Source organism: Panthera pardus, unplaced genomic scaffold (assembly GCF_024362965.1).
Source record: "Panthera pardus isolate Hobbes unplaced genomic scaffold, ASM2436296v1 HiC_scaffold_10, whole genome shotgun sequence".
Taxonomy (NCBI): Eukaryota; Metazoa; Chordata; class Mammalia; order Carnivora; family Felidae; genus Panthera; species Panthera pardus.
The window spans coordinates 5,125,151-5,139,193 of NW_026526655.1; the positions used below are offsets into that span (position 1 = coordinate 5,125,151).

The 14,043-nt window shown below is 53.4% G+C and overlaps 1 protein-coding gene across 8 annotated transcripts in view; it reads right to left on the reverse strand.

Moving 5' to 3' along the window:
• The window catches only part of AGAP1 (ArfGAP with GTPase domain, ankyrin repeat and PH domain 1), a 546,313-nt gene that overhangs the window by 451,768 nt on the left and 80,502 nt on the right, over positions 1 to 14,043 (reverse strand). The gene's annotated exons all lie outside the window — the stretch shown is intronic.

Here is a 14,043-nt window from a genome sequence, read left to right on the forward strand (position 1 = left end):
TATGGTCCTGTGACGTTGGACAGCTCAGAAACAGTGTAGTAAGAGACAGCGTGTGCAGAGGAGAAGGGGCGGTGGGGGAGGAAGAGGAGAAGGGGCGGTGGGGGAGGAAGAGGACAAGGGGCGGTGGGGGAGGAAGAGGACAAGGGGCGGTGGGGGAGGAAGAGGACAAGGGGCGGTGGGGGAGGAAGAGGAGAAGGGGCGGTGGGGCAGGAGGGAAGACACATGGGCTCTCAACCAGGAGGCCCGGCCAAACAGGACTTGAAGGAAGTGAAAACCACGGAGGAAGGGCACCGAGGGCAAAGGCCTGAGGCCAGCCGGTTGCAGGAACAACCAAGAGGGCAGCCTGGAGGCAGGGAGGGAACAGGGCAGGCGAGGGGGTGAGGGAGGGGAGGAGGCTGGGGCAGGGCCTGCCAACTTCTGCCAAAGGCCAGAGTTTAGGTCTGGGGAATCAAAAGACACAACACCAAGGGGACCCCGTGGTTTCTGTCCCCAACTACTCACCTCTGCGGATGTCACCTGACAGCAATCACAGGCTGTGGCTGGGACCCAATCAAGTGTTATCTACGGAACCTGACACTTCCATTTCATCACTTTCACAAATCACAAGACATCCATCCCACCACTTACAGCTAAAAAAGCCATTCTTAACTCAAGACCCATGCAAACCAGGCAGCAGGAAGGATCTGGCTCGAGGGCCACAGTTTGCCCTTCCCCGCCTGGGGGCCTCGAGGATCGCAGTAAGCTGCCACAGAGGTCACTGTGGGGGCAAGGCCAGGAGAAACATGACCAGAGCTGGAATTTAAGAGTCACCTAGAAGCTTTCTGAGAATGACTAACAGGCCACTGCGGTGATCCCGGAGAGGGACGGTGGCCACCCAGGTGGAGGTGACAGACAGGATTCTTCATGTCCCGAGAGTAGAGCCAGGGTCCCAGCTTGACTGGACACGTGGGGTAGTGACACAAAGAGAGGCAGTAAGGATGTCTCAGTGTTAGGTTTGCGGCCTAAGTGGAAAAACGCGGCGGCTGCCAGCTGAGCCAGGAAAGGCTGAGGGAGGGCGGGTGGGGACTCGGGCTCTAGGCGGGGTGCACTCAGCTGGCATTGCTGGTGACCACCATGGGCAGCGCCGCATTAAGACTGAACAAAGCGGGGGGGGGGGGGGGAGTGGAGGTGCCTGGGTGGCTGAGTCGGTTAAGAGTCCAACCCTCGGTTTCAGCTCAGGTCACGATCTCACAGTTCACGGGTTCGAGCCCTACGTAGGGCTCTGCGATGACAGCGTGGAACCTGCTTGGGATTCTCTCTCCCTGCCCCTCCCCTGCTCGAGTGCTCTCTCTCTCTCTCAAAATAAACATAAACTTAAAAAAAGAAGAGTTTCTTATAAAAAAAAAAAAAAAAAAAGGACTGCAGAAAGGTAACCCGGTGCACCACGGGAAGCACCTCACCCCAGCGGGAGGAACAGAGGCCACAGACGACCGTGTCCAGATGAGCTAGAGACTACTCCCATTCTCTTTGCTTTTTGCACATGGGACAAGGGACTTGACCCTACCTCAGCCGAATGAGTGACTACAAAGGCTGGGGGCGGGGGGGGGGGGGGGGGGGGCTCCCAGAAGGGTGGTTACAGCGGCTGCAGTGTGAACCTAATCCCTATTCGTCCTTAACGTGAAATTAGCTATTTTCACAGGACCGCTTAACCTCCACCCGGAAGCAGGAGCTTCCTGGAGTCGATTATGCGGAACGACCGTGGCCTCTGCGGCCTCCGTGTGCCGGGTGTGGGTGCTGCCTCAGCCCTGACCCCGAGCGCTGTGGGCGCTCGAGCTCCGTCAGTCACAGGGCAGGAACTCTCTCTGTCTGGAGTATCCTCAAGACTGGTCCCCTTTCAGGGAGAGGCACAGCTCACGAGTGTTCTGGCCCGAGCGCAACAAGGGGGATCCACAGAGGAGCGGCCTAGGAGTGTCGTCCAGCCTCACCGAGACCCAACGGACACGGAACACAAGCCGGTTCGCAGTTCGCAGCCTGGTGATCGCGCGCACACACCCCGCTACGGGTTAGGTAACACCTCCTCCCCTCCCGCGAGCCTCTTCTGTCTCGTGCGGAGAACACTTCAGAGCTGCACTCTTCGCAACTTCCAAGCACACAATACAGTGCTGATGACAGTCACCATGCTGCCCGTTAGACCCCCCAGAACTGACTCCCCTAATAACTGAAAGCCTGCGCCGTTTGAGCAACATCTCCCCGTTCCTCCTCCCCAGAGACCACTAATTTCTTCTTTCTCTGCAAGTGCAGCTTTTGACTCCACAAGTGATTGAGATCACTATTTGTTATTTCACTTAGCACAATGCCCTCAAAGGCCATCCACGTGTTCACATGAGGCAGGATCTCCTTATTTTTTGTGGCTGAATAATATTCCACTGTATGTATACGAACACCCCCATCTCCTTTACCCCTCCGTCCACCCACGGACCCTTAGGCTGTTTCCACATGTTGGCTGCTGTGGCTAATAAGGCTGCCGTGAATGTGGGGATACAGATCTCTCTTCAAGACACTGTTTTCGTTTGCTTTAGTTATATACCCAGAAGTGGGATTGCTGGATCGTATAGCAGTTTTATTGTTTAATTTTTTGAGGAACCTCCACACTGGTTTCCATAGTAGCCTCACCAACTACAAAACTGGGACAGGAAGACACACACACACACACACACACACACACACACACACACCGGTTTCCATAGTAGCCTCACCAACTACAAAACTGGGACAGGAAGACACACACACACACACACACACACACACACACACACACACTACACTTAAGTGTAACTTACTCCAGCCCACACACCCTCAGCAGCTAAAAATATATACCTGCAGGGGCTCTGTCAGCATATGGGGAAGGAATCAGCTGCAGGAAACCAGGATGTCTTCTAGAAGCAGCTACAAGTTTACATTTTGGCTTCAAGCAAGTTTTCCACAAATAAAAACAGAGGAAGCATTTCAAACTGATTTAGTGCGAGTATACGAAGGCACCAAAGTATATGCATTTTTACCTGCTCAGAGGAAAACAATGAGCTCATCTGTGCATCATCTACCGCACCAGGGAAGATCCACAAAAGGAAGACGGGCTCCCGGATCACTGCACCGGCCAAGTATTTAAAGCAGCTGAGCCCATCCACAGCCCCAAATATTTAGATCAGCGAACCAAGGACGCATTTACTCGCGTGCTTTTAAAATAAAGGCACTCAATCTGGTGCACACCGCAAGTGAGAGGAGAATTGGGGCCTAGCTCACCCCTCTGCCTGTAAATGAGAAATAACCCAATCACCCCCTCTCCCCAGGGATCTGGGGCTCGCAAGAGAGGAACAACTCTCTAGGGACCCTGAGGGTCCTCTGGTGGGTCTCTCGCATACACCCTGGACGACCAGACCCACGCGCCTTAAGCATCACGTAATTCCAGGGGAGGCAGCGGGCTCTGATCTCAAGGCTGCAGCGGTGACACCCTCCCAAAGCTGCCGTTATCGGCCTGGGCCTCGGAATGTAATTCCCAGGAGCATGCCTCAAATATCTTTACTAGTGGGTGGACTCAGTTGCATGAGGTTCTCTCTGCTCAAAAGTAAGGTCCTTGGCAGCCGAATCCAAGCTCCCTAGAAGTCTACGCTTTAAATGTGGTTCCTTGATCTTAATGGGCGACGCACGGGAAGTAAAGACTGAGCATTACTTGCTGAGAAGCGACTGAACAGGGTTCCCTAAAAGGCCTGCAGCAGACTCAGCCTCAGAAACCTTCAGGGTTGATGGGGGTTTTCACTGTGATTCAATATCTCCAGGAACTAAAGACTGCTACAAGTGTAGCAGAGGCATCTGGGGATCTATGACAGCCCCATCACACAGGACCCGGGCCCCCCCTGGACTACAAAGGGTCACCCCCAGAAGGTGGCTTAGTTATAGCAAAAGCACATCATCTGTCACATTTAAAATTAAGTGGTTCCTTGTGTTACTGCATTTAGTTTAGTAATTCTGAATTCAGAGTTGGATTATCCAAGAGCGATGAGCATAAGAAGGCAAACCTAGCTTTGCGCAATACATCAGGTAACCACACAACAACGGCACCAGCCAGGAGCGTGCCAAGGGGCACAGGAGCATTTCCTCTGCAAGCTTTCCTTACATGATGCGGTGCTGTGGGCACTGCTTGGAACCGGCCGTTCTGGGGTTCAGGGCTCTCGTCCCAGGACACGGAGTAATCACCCCACAAGTAGGAGAGGGGGAAGGACCAAAAGAGCAGCAAACCGAGGAGGGCCCGCTACGTGGCCAGGGAGCCCAGCCAGGAGGCTCCCTCAGGTGTGGATGGTTCTTAGGGTGGTGCCGGGGTCACGTGGACAAAGTGCTCCACAGGCCCCAGGATGCACGTGTGCTCCAAGAGGGTAGACACAGAGCCACACTGTATCCCCCCACTGGGCTGGCAGAGGGGCACGATGATGACCAGGAGAGGACCCCCGCCCGTGAGGCATGGTGTCGGGAGAGGCATCATTCCAAAGGGAAGACCCCTGCCCCTGGAGTCCGGAACCCTGACTTTCTTCCCTCCCCATCCCCCCAATCTGCTGTGCCACTCAGCTCAGGCCACTGCACCAAAATCCAAAGTCCCCCAGGCAGGGCTACCCGGACAACGGAAATCCATTCATCACACTTCTGGAGTCTGGGAGTCCAAGACCCAGGTATCACCGCTTCTGTTCCGTGGGAGAGCTCCTTCGTGGCCTGCAGGTGGCCACCTGCTCGCTGCGTCCTCACGTGGAGGAGCGAGGGGAGAGCGAGGCCTCGGACACCTCTTCTGCTCGTGACCTGATGCCATCGCAGTGGGGGTTAGGGCTTGCACGTGTGAATTTGTGTGCATCCAATTCAGTGCACAGCAGGACCTCGGGAGACGTCACTGGCTTTCCTATCTCTAGGGTGGGGGTGGGGTGGGAAGAGCCGGTCCCCAAGGGCTCCCCGAGATCTAAAATTCTACGGCTCTAAAAATCGATTCAACAGTTAATAGCTGCTTCTACAATCCCATCAGAGCAGCCGCACGCCGGGCCTGCCTGATGCCCCTGCCCAGGTCCCTTGGCTTCCAGTCAGACACAGATCCACTCCCGGGACTCACAAGAGGGTCTATTTCAAGACGCCACAGCCCCGCGGCCATCTGGACCCCGTCCCGTTTGAGCACCTACCCTGGGTGCTGACTTCCCGCCCAATCCCCAGTACGGAGGTGGGGTTGGTACAGAGTTCACAGGGTTCACGCACAGCGCTGCCACGTGCAGTTGAGTTGAGATCAGCGTAAAGGCTGTTCTCGTGGGTAATTTCCACGGAACCACGGCATGACCGCCCCTGTCAAGGGCGCAACACCCATCGGGGCAAACCACTGCACCTCTACGACCGCCTCCAAGAACACAATCTCTCAAGCGTGAGCAATGCCTGAGCCCAGTGCACGATGCATGCACACCAGCACGCCATTGCTTCCTTCTGAAAAACATTTTGGCCTCGTGTATCTTAAAAACCCACCCCAGTTTCTGTGGACGGATTCTTAAACGGCTCTCAGCGAGGCAAATAAAAGGATCGATTTTTCTGAACTTAAAAAAACAAAAACAAAAACAAAAACCAGAAACCTTCTAAAACAGACCTTGCCGCCTCCCATTGCCCTCAACAGCTTGTTTCTGTCAATTTCACATACGTCGTCAGCTACAAGTGCCTCTGCCACGTCTGCGGGGGATTTATCAGCGAGTGAGGTTCCGCGATGGGTTTACACCATCTCCAAGCAGGAAGGGCTCTCTCCTGTTTCCACGTCTCACTCCCTCCATCTACCGGTGGCTGCTGAAAATGAGTCCCCAAAAAGTCCACTGACAAGTCTCCAGAGCACTGCTTGCTCAGTTATAAATGGCAGCGCGCTCTGAAGGGCTCTATGCATCTCACAAAACTAAAACCATGTGAGCGGCAAATTAAGGCAACAGCGGGTCCAGTGTGGAAGAACGAGCCGAATTCTAGACCCGGGTAACGGGGTCTGAGAAGGTATTTCGGCATCCAAGTTGGGCATGGGACACCGTGGGTCACTATCACTGCTCCCGCCCCCCCCCCCCCAGGGGGCACGCTTCCCCAGGGAAGTGTCAACTCTAAGAGCTGGTGTTGAGCCCATCACCACGCTGGGCGGCCCCCCTACAAATCCATGGTTTCCCAGCCGCTTCCCCTGGGTGATCCTTCTGCCCCTCTTCCAGGCACTGCTTCAAGGCTGCCCCTCATTCTCTGAGAGCCCTTTCCTGGGGAAACCCAAGAGGGCCCTTCAGGCCTGAAAGGCTCCTCTGGGCCCCACACCCATCTCCCCGGGGTTGCCCCCATATCCCAAGAGTCTCAACAGGTATGCCTCTGTCTCCTTGTCATTGTTCAAAGCCGGGGTCCTGCTTCCAGCCGCTTCCTCTGGATAGAGAGAGACCAAATTCCTTTAAAATCATTTCTGGGGAATCTAGGTGGCTCAGCCGGTTAAGCATCTGACTCTTGATTTCAGGAGAAGATCTCACGGTTTGTGACTAAGCCCTGTGTCGGGCTCCACGCTGATGGTGCAGAACCTGCTTAGGACTCTCTCTCTCTCTCTCCCTCTCCCTCTCTTAAAATAAATAAACTTTAAAATTATTTTAATGCTCGGAGCGCCTGGGTGGCTCAGTCAGTTAAGCGTCCAACTCTATTTCCGCTCAGGTCATGATTCCAGGGTCGTGGGATCAAGCCCCATGTCAGGTTCTGTGCTGAGCGTGAAGTCAGCTTAAGAGTCTCTCTCTCTGCCCCTCTGCCCTGTCACATGCTCCTGCTCTCTCTCTAAAACAAAGAATAAAAATAAATATTTTAATGCTCTTGCCATGTGTTTGTATCATAAAAAATAATGATCTGGAAAACTACACACCATATTCCCAATTCTTTGCAAAAAACAAAAGTGCAGTATCTCATGGGATGCCGATCATGGTGCCTGGCACGTAAATACACATGTTCCACGTGTCGTACACTAGACAGAAAAATACAAACGTTTTAAAAGTCGGGTTGGTACAAAGACTAGAAAGTTATTCCCGTGTCTCATGGAGCAGGAGAGGGACAGACCATGGCTGATTCCAGTTTTCTTTTCCAGATTAATAATAAAAATATTATTTAAATAGGAACAAAAATCAGAATGCAAATTCGCTACAAAGAGCTGGTAGCGCACTAAGTTTCATCACCAGAAGGGGGCAGCATCTTAAAGACTATGGAAACACCATCCTGTCTCTGAGTAAGAAGCTCGGATACTGAAAGTCCATTTGAGAACTGAAAATGTACCAAGTTCCATTTAAATATCTCAGTGGCCACTTCCTTTACATCCCTTAAAAATATTTCTTATTGCATGTGAACCTGCAATTAAAATAAGTTTGTAATTAATATAACATAAATCTATGACATAGATTAATCTAGAGTGGTTCACCCTTTCTCTCAAAAAATAAATAACACATTAAAAAAATAAAATAAAATAAATAAAATAAAATAAAATAATAAAATAAAATAAAATAAAATAAAATAAAATATAAAATGTAAACCAAGCAGGAAACATGTGATCTAAAACAATTAAACATAACTTCTCCCCCTACCCCCCAGGGAAAGTTAATAATCTCACTCTACTTCATTCTGAAACTAACCCTTAAACAAATTTTGAAATCGAGCTGCTTCTCTGACTGTGGTCAGTCTTGTGTCAGGGCCTCTGTCTTTGGAGAAACTTGTGGGGAGGACCATCCATCCCTGCACAAGGAGGGCCCATGCTCACCCATCCATTGCTCCCATCAGTGGCAAACAGAATCTTCTGGAAGGCTCTACGGACACAGCTGGCCTGGACCAAGCCACAGCTTAACACCGATTCACCCACAGTGAGGATGGCTGACATCAGTACAGAACTAACAGACCCCACACTGTGCGCCCCATCACCTCCCAGCCGTCACACACCTGACCAGGTGAAGATGTGCCGTAGGCTTCTTCTAGAAGCTCGGCGGCCCTTGAGGGCACCCTCCAGTCCACAGTCCCGAGACCCACTCATCTGCTCATCACTGACTGGCACACACAGGCTGCCTCTCCTCAGACCGCGTCACCGCGTGCCTTCCTGGGAACCCAGCACCGCCAGGGGTCAGGCAGGAGTCACGCCCCTATCTTCTATTTTCCAGCTGGTCTCCTCCTCCAGGCAAACAGCCTACCCAATACCTTCAGCCCTGAGAGGCCAGGGCATTCCTGCCACTGCCTCCCTGAACAACCTCAGCCAAATTCAGCCTTCTCGACCAACACCCAAACCAGACTCCATGTTCCCCTGTGGCTCGACAGCACAGACGGGCGCTGAGGGTCGCATTCCTTGTGTCAGCTCTGCAGGGATGACTGCATCCCTCCGGGACACGTAACACCGGTAAACTACCGAGGCCTGCTGGGAATCCCACACACCCGACAGGGTGGAGAGCCTCGCACAGATTCCTTCTGGAGAGCTCTCTTCGAGGCCGCCCACCGGTCATAAACCCACCACCGTCCTCGTTCTGAAACTATCGGCCTAGAACCAGCCGCTTCTGGAGCCACCGGAAGGCAGAGTCTTCTCCAAAGCAAAGGCCCCTTCGCCATCATGCTCATTCTGGAAGTTACAGTTTGGCTCCTTGTCCTTCAGGAGTGGGGCGTCCGGATTAAATGCCACATGCCAGCGGTCAGAGCCGAGCAGGCCGAACACTCACTCCGTTCCAGGGCAGGGATGACACATACAGCTTGTGGCCACCTCAGTAACCCTGCCTGGATACCGCTCCCTGTCCTGCTTGGCCTGGACCCCTCAGAACCCAAGAGGTTTCATCTACTCCCACCCCAGACACAGCACAGCAAATGGGGCACACTGCTCCTCTGGAACCACATCCACTAAGAAAAAGAGTGACTCTCTGAGCCCAAGCCCGTCAGCCTTTATGACAGGTCCCGCCAGGGCTGCTGGGTTCTAAACCCAAGGCCAGGATGATGCCTTCTTCCCTACCCAATTCCATCTCAAAGCCCATTCTTCCTGTCTCTGTTTGTGGAATTCTACAAAAATGTCTCTGATCCTACAAGAAAGGAGTCCCCTGGGCAGGCTGTGCCCAAGGGCAGATATGGAGCTTGGCTGGTGACTTGGGGGGAAGCCCTGTGCTCAGGCCTCTCCAGCACCGCCTCCCCGTTAGCCCAAGGGGACACGAAAGCCCTTGGGGGGGGGGGGGGCCTCTGCTGCCTCCATCACCTGCGCAGCCCCATGCAGGGGGTCTGCCCGCTTTGCATCCCATCCTGAAACAGCAGATACATTTTTTTCCCCTAAAATCACTTTTGGCTCCTTGGCCAGGCTCCTCTCCTTCCTTGCTCATCAGCGTGTCTTTGCACAGGTCGCCTCATGCCCGTCCTGCCCATGGTCGCTCATCACCGGCTTTAGCACCCAACCCGCAGGCCGGGGACACAGGGCTCCTTCCTCATCACCAGGATATGCAAATGCCCGGGAAGCACCATTCACGAAAGCGTATTGGCTAGGCACCATTGGGTTAATAATATCTCTCCTATGGAGAGATTATGGTTGCTTTCTGTTTGTTTTTGTTTAATCTTCATGTTTGAGACAGAGAGAGAGACAGAGAGAGAGAGAGAGGAGGGGAAGGGCAGAGAGAGAGAGAGAGGGAGACACAGAATCCAAAGCAGGCTCCAGGTTCTGAGCTGCCAGCACAGAGCCCGACGCAGGACTCAAACTCCCAAACCGCGAGATCATGACCGAAGTCGGATGCTTAACCAACTGTGTCCCCACGAAACTCCTATGTTGCAACCAAACCCCCGTGTCAATGATGTTAGGAGGTAAGGCCTTCAGGGGGTGATCACAAGCAGGGAACCATTGTGAATGGATTAGAGACCCCAGATAGCTCCCAGCCCCTTGTGCCATGTGAGGACACAGTGAGAAAGCAGCCATCTGTAAGCCATGAAGCAGACCCTCACCAGACCCCACATCTGCTGGTGCCTTCATCTCGACCCCCGGAAGTGTGAGAAATGTTCTGTGAGCCACCCAGCCTGTGGTTATGTTTGCACAGCAACCCTAGCCAGCTGAGACCGACATATTCAAGGTAAAGGAAACACGGCCATATTTCACTGAAAAACAGCAAGACATCCAAACAGCTGATCACCTAGGGGCTAGTTATAATTCTGAAATAAGCTAGGCAAACAAGCCACAGAGGACCCTCCTGCTGGAAGATTCTTTCAAAGGTCCCATCGGTAATAACAATCCCCGACATGCTCTGTACAGGGAGCCCAGGTGGATTCACAGAAGTCTATCAATAAACCTACTTAGTAAAGATGCTTACAGTATGCTTGATCTATAATTTACACTAATAATCTCCAAGAAAAAGGTGGATTAAAAAAGAAACAGACATCACTCATCATCAGGGAAATACAAATCAAAACCACGATGAGCTACCACCTCACACCTGTCAGAATGGCTAAAATTAACAACTCAGGAAATGACAGATGTTGGCGAGGACGTAGAGAAAGGTGAACCCTTCTGCACTGCTGATGGGAATGCAAACTAGTGTAGCCACTCTAGAGAACAGTCTGGAGGTTCCTCAGAAAATTAAGAATAAAACGATCCTACGACCCGGCAATTGTACTACTAGGTATTTATCCGAAGGAAACAAAAATGCTGATTCGAAGGGGGCACACGTACCCCAATGTTTATAGCAGCGCTACTGACAATATCCAAACTATGGGGGCGCCTGGGTGGCTCAGTCGGTTAAGCGTCCAACTTCAGCTCAGGTCATGATCTCGCGGTTTGTGAGTTCGAGCCCCGCGTCGGGCTCTGTGCTGACAGCTCGGAGCCCGGAGCCTGCTTCGGATTCTGTGTCTCCTCCTGTCTCTGCCCCTCCCATGCTCATGCTCTGTCTCTTAATAATAAATAAACGTTTAAAAAAAATTTTTTTTAAATAGCTAAACTATGGAAAGGGCCCAAATGTCCATCGGATGAAGAAAGACGATGTGGTATATGTACACAGTGGAATATTACTCAGCGACCACAAAGAATGAAATCTTGCCATTTGCAACAACGTGGAGGGAACTAGAGGGTACTATGCTAAGCGAAATAAGTCAGTCAGAGAAACACAAACATCATGATTTCACTCACACGTGGAATTTAAGAAACAAAACAGATGAACATAGGGGAAGGGAAGCAAAAATAAGATAAAAACAGAGAGGGAGGCGAACCGTAAGAGACTCTGAAATACACAGAACAAACCGAGGGTTGCTGGTGGGGGGATGGGCCAAAGGGATGAGGGGCCTTAAGGAGGGCCCTTGTTGGAGTGAGCACTGGGTGCCATGTGGAGGTGATGAATCACTAAATTCTATTCCTGAAATCATTACTGCACTGTATATTAACTACCTGAATTAAAGTAAAAAATAAAACCTAGAATAAAAAAAAAAAAACAGAAAAATGACAACTTTGTCACTCTGTGAATTTAAGAAAATTCAGAAATTTTCCCAAGAACAAAACTCAGGTATTTGAGTGAATAGAGTAAAACCCCTGACCTGGTTGCTCAGGACTGTTAGTGGCTCTAGTAACGGCCAGTGGTTCTTTTCACCAGGATCTCACGACACGGAGGGCTAAGTGTTGGAGGCCGGGCACGAGCAGGCGTGTGGGCGGGAGTGAGCCACGGGCTCTAAAGAGGCCGAAGTTCCCGCTTCGCAGCATCGAGGGTTGGGAAGGTGCCAGGTGAGGGGTGGGAGGGCATTAAATAAAGGGGGGAGGGGGCTGCATCGCCGAGAAGCGATCTTAGGGAAAGAAATGCTAGGTTTTCCCGTCGGTCTGTATTTCACCCATAAGGAATTCTGAGAACGACCCCCCCGCCCCCCACAACCATAATAATTTGCATTTGACAGAGGAGAACAAAACCCTCCAGGCAGAAGACTGGACTGGGCTGCTGGGCAGCTGTGGGAGGAGCATCGTCAGGACCTGATGTCCTTGGGCGGCTCCCCTGGGGCCGCAGAGGCCTCGGGCAGGTCCCTCACCACGGGGACCTCCAGGACCCTCTTCGGTGAGTCAGTGTCGCCGTCCTTGGAAGCTCACCACTCAGGCAGCGGTGAGCTCAGAACCCCAACTGTGTTGACACCTGTGATCTGTCCAAGGAGGAGGCAGAAGGGAAAGGAAGCCGCCGTCCCTGACTTCCGTCCCCTCCGGCTCACGGCAGCTCCACCTGCTTCAAGAGACGAGACTCGCTTTCCTCCTTTTCCACCTGCTGGTGCCTCGTGGATCCGTGAGGAGGAGGTGAGAGGTGTCCGCTCACTTGGCAACTGAAAAAGGTATTCTGTCGTCACCGCCAAGTTTCTCCTCGGGTAGGAACCTTCTCCCTCCAAAGCGCTCAAAAAGTTTCCAATTCCAGCCACTGACTCATCCATCCCTTCACAAAAGAATTCAGCGGGCGTTTCCTCACTCAACCGAGCGGGGAATTAACTAATGACGGACGTGACCAGGGTGAGGTGTCTGCTTTCACAGGACTAACCCCCCAGCCGCCACCCCGGTAATTTTCTCGTCTTGATCCGTTGCCAGCCACACGCGTGAGTTCTCCCAGCCGCACGAGGCTGCACCACGCGCTGGACGCGAACTACACGCCAACGGGGCACGCGCCCCAGCAAACCGCAGGGTGCCCGTGCCCCCTGGGCAAGCACCCCCCCCCCCCACAGGACGCGGGAAGGACAAGTCGGTCGCATCTCCTAGCGGTCTGTTGCGTTCGCGTATCAAAACCAAACTCTGTAGAGCAGTGAGGATGTCGCACGGGGGTCCTCAGGCGGACAGAACCCTACAGGCAGCGGAGCTGGGGCTCGGACGGCACGCGGATCCTCACCGAGAGGCCTCAGCCTGGAAGGGCCCAGGCGTGGGGCACCGCAACTCGTCCCTGCTCTCTGTGCTGTCCGTGCCCGGGGCCCCTGGTCCGCGCCCCGCCCCCCACACAGCCTGTCCTCCAGGCTCACCATCCCTCCTCACCCCCCTGCCACACCCACGGGGCCCATGGCAGGCCTGCGCTTCCGGAAGCAATCTGCAGAGATCAACGTGGGTGGCGGTGGTGAGTGCGGAGAGCTTCCGTCCCTCTTCCAGATAACACGCCCATAAAGGCGGCCTGAGGGCTCGCCCCACCCCAGCTCTCGCACCCACACCGAGGTGCTGACTCATACTGAGCCTGAAGTCCAGAAGAACCCTTCCACCTCCTGTTTTCCAGGTGTTTCTCTTCAGCCACCACTTCCCCGACAGGTGTGTGACTAGCAGATGAGATGCGCTAAGGCCCGAAGCCTCCCTGCACCCCAGTTTCACATCCGGTCCGTCCTCAGAACCTGCCCAGATACGCTCCTCAGCGCCAGCTGCCTTCTGATGAGCCCACGATTTAACAGACCCCTCCGTACAGGTCCAGCGTGCACCATCCCCGGGGACGCACGTGGCTACAGCCTGCGATCTCAAGCCACCCTCCAAGGAAACACCTCGAGCCACCCTCCAAGGAAGCATCTCGAGCCACCCTCCAAGGAAACGCCTCGTGACACCCTCCAAGGAAACACCTCGTGACACCCTCCAAGGAAACACCTCGAGCCACCCTCCAAGGAAGCATCTCGAGCCACCCTCCAAGGAAACGCCTCGTGACACCCTCCAAGGAAACACCTCGAGCCACCCTCCAAGGAAACACCTCGAGCCACCCTCCAAGGAAGCATTCGAGCCACCCTCCAAGGAAACACCTCGAGCCACCCTCCAAGGAAGCATCTCGAGCCACCCTCCAAGGAAACACCTCGAGCCACCCTCCAAGGAAGCATCTCGAGCCACCCTCCAAGGAAACACCTCGAGACACCCTCCAAGGAAACACCTCGTGACACCCTCCAAGGAAACACCTCGTGACACCCTCCAAGGAAACACCTCGAGCCACCCTCCAAGGAAACACCTCGAGCCACCCTCCAAGGAAACACCTTGTGACACCCTCCAAGGAAACACCTCGAGCCACCCTCCAAGGAAACACCTCGCAACACCCTCCAAGGAAACATCTT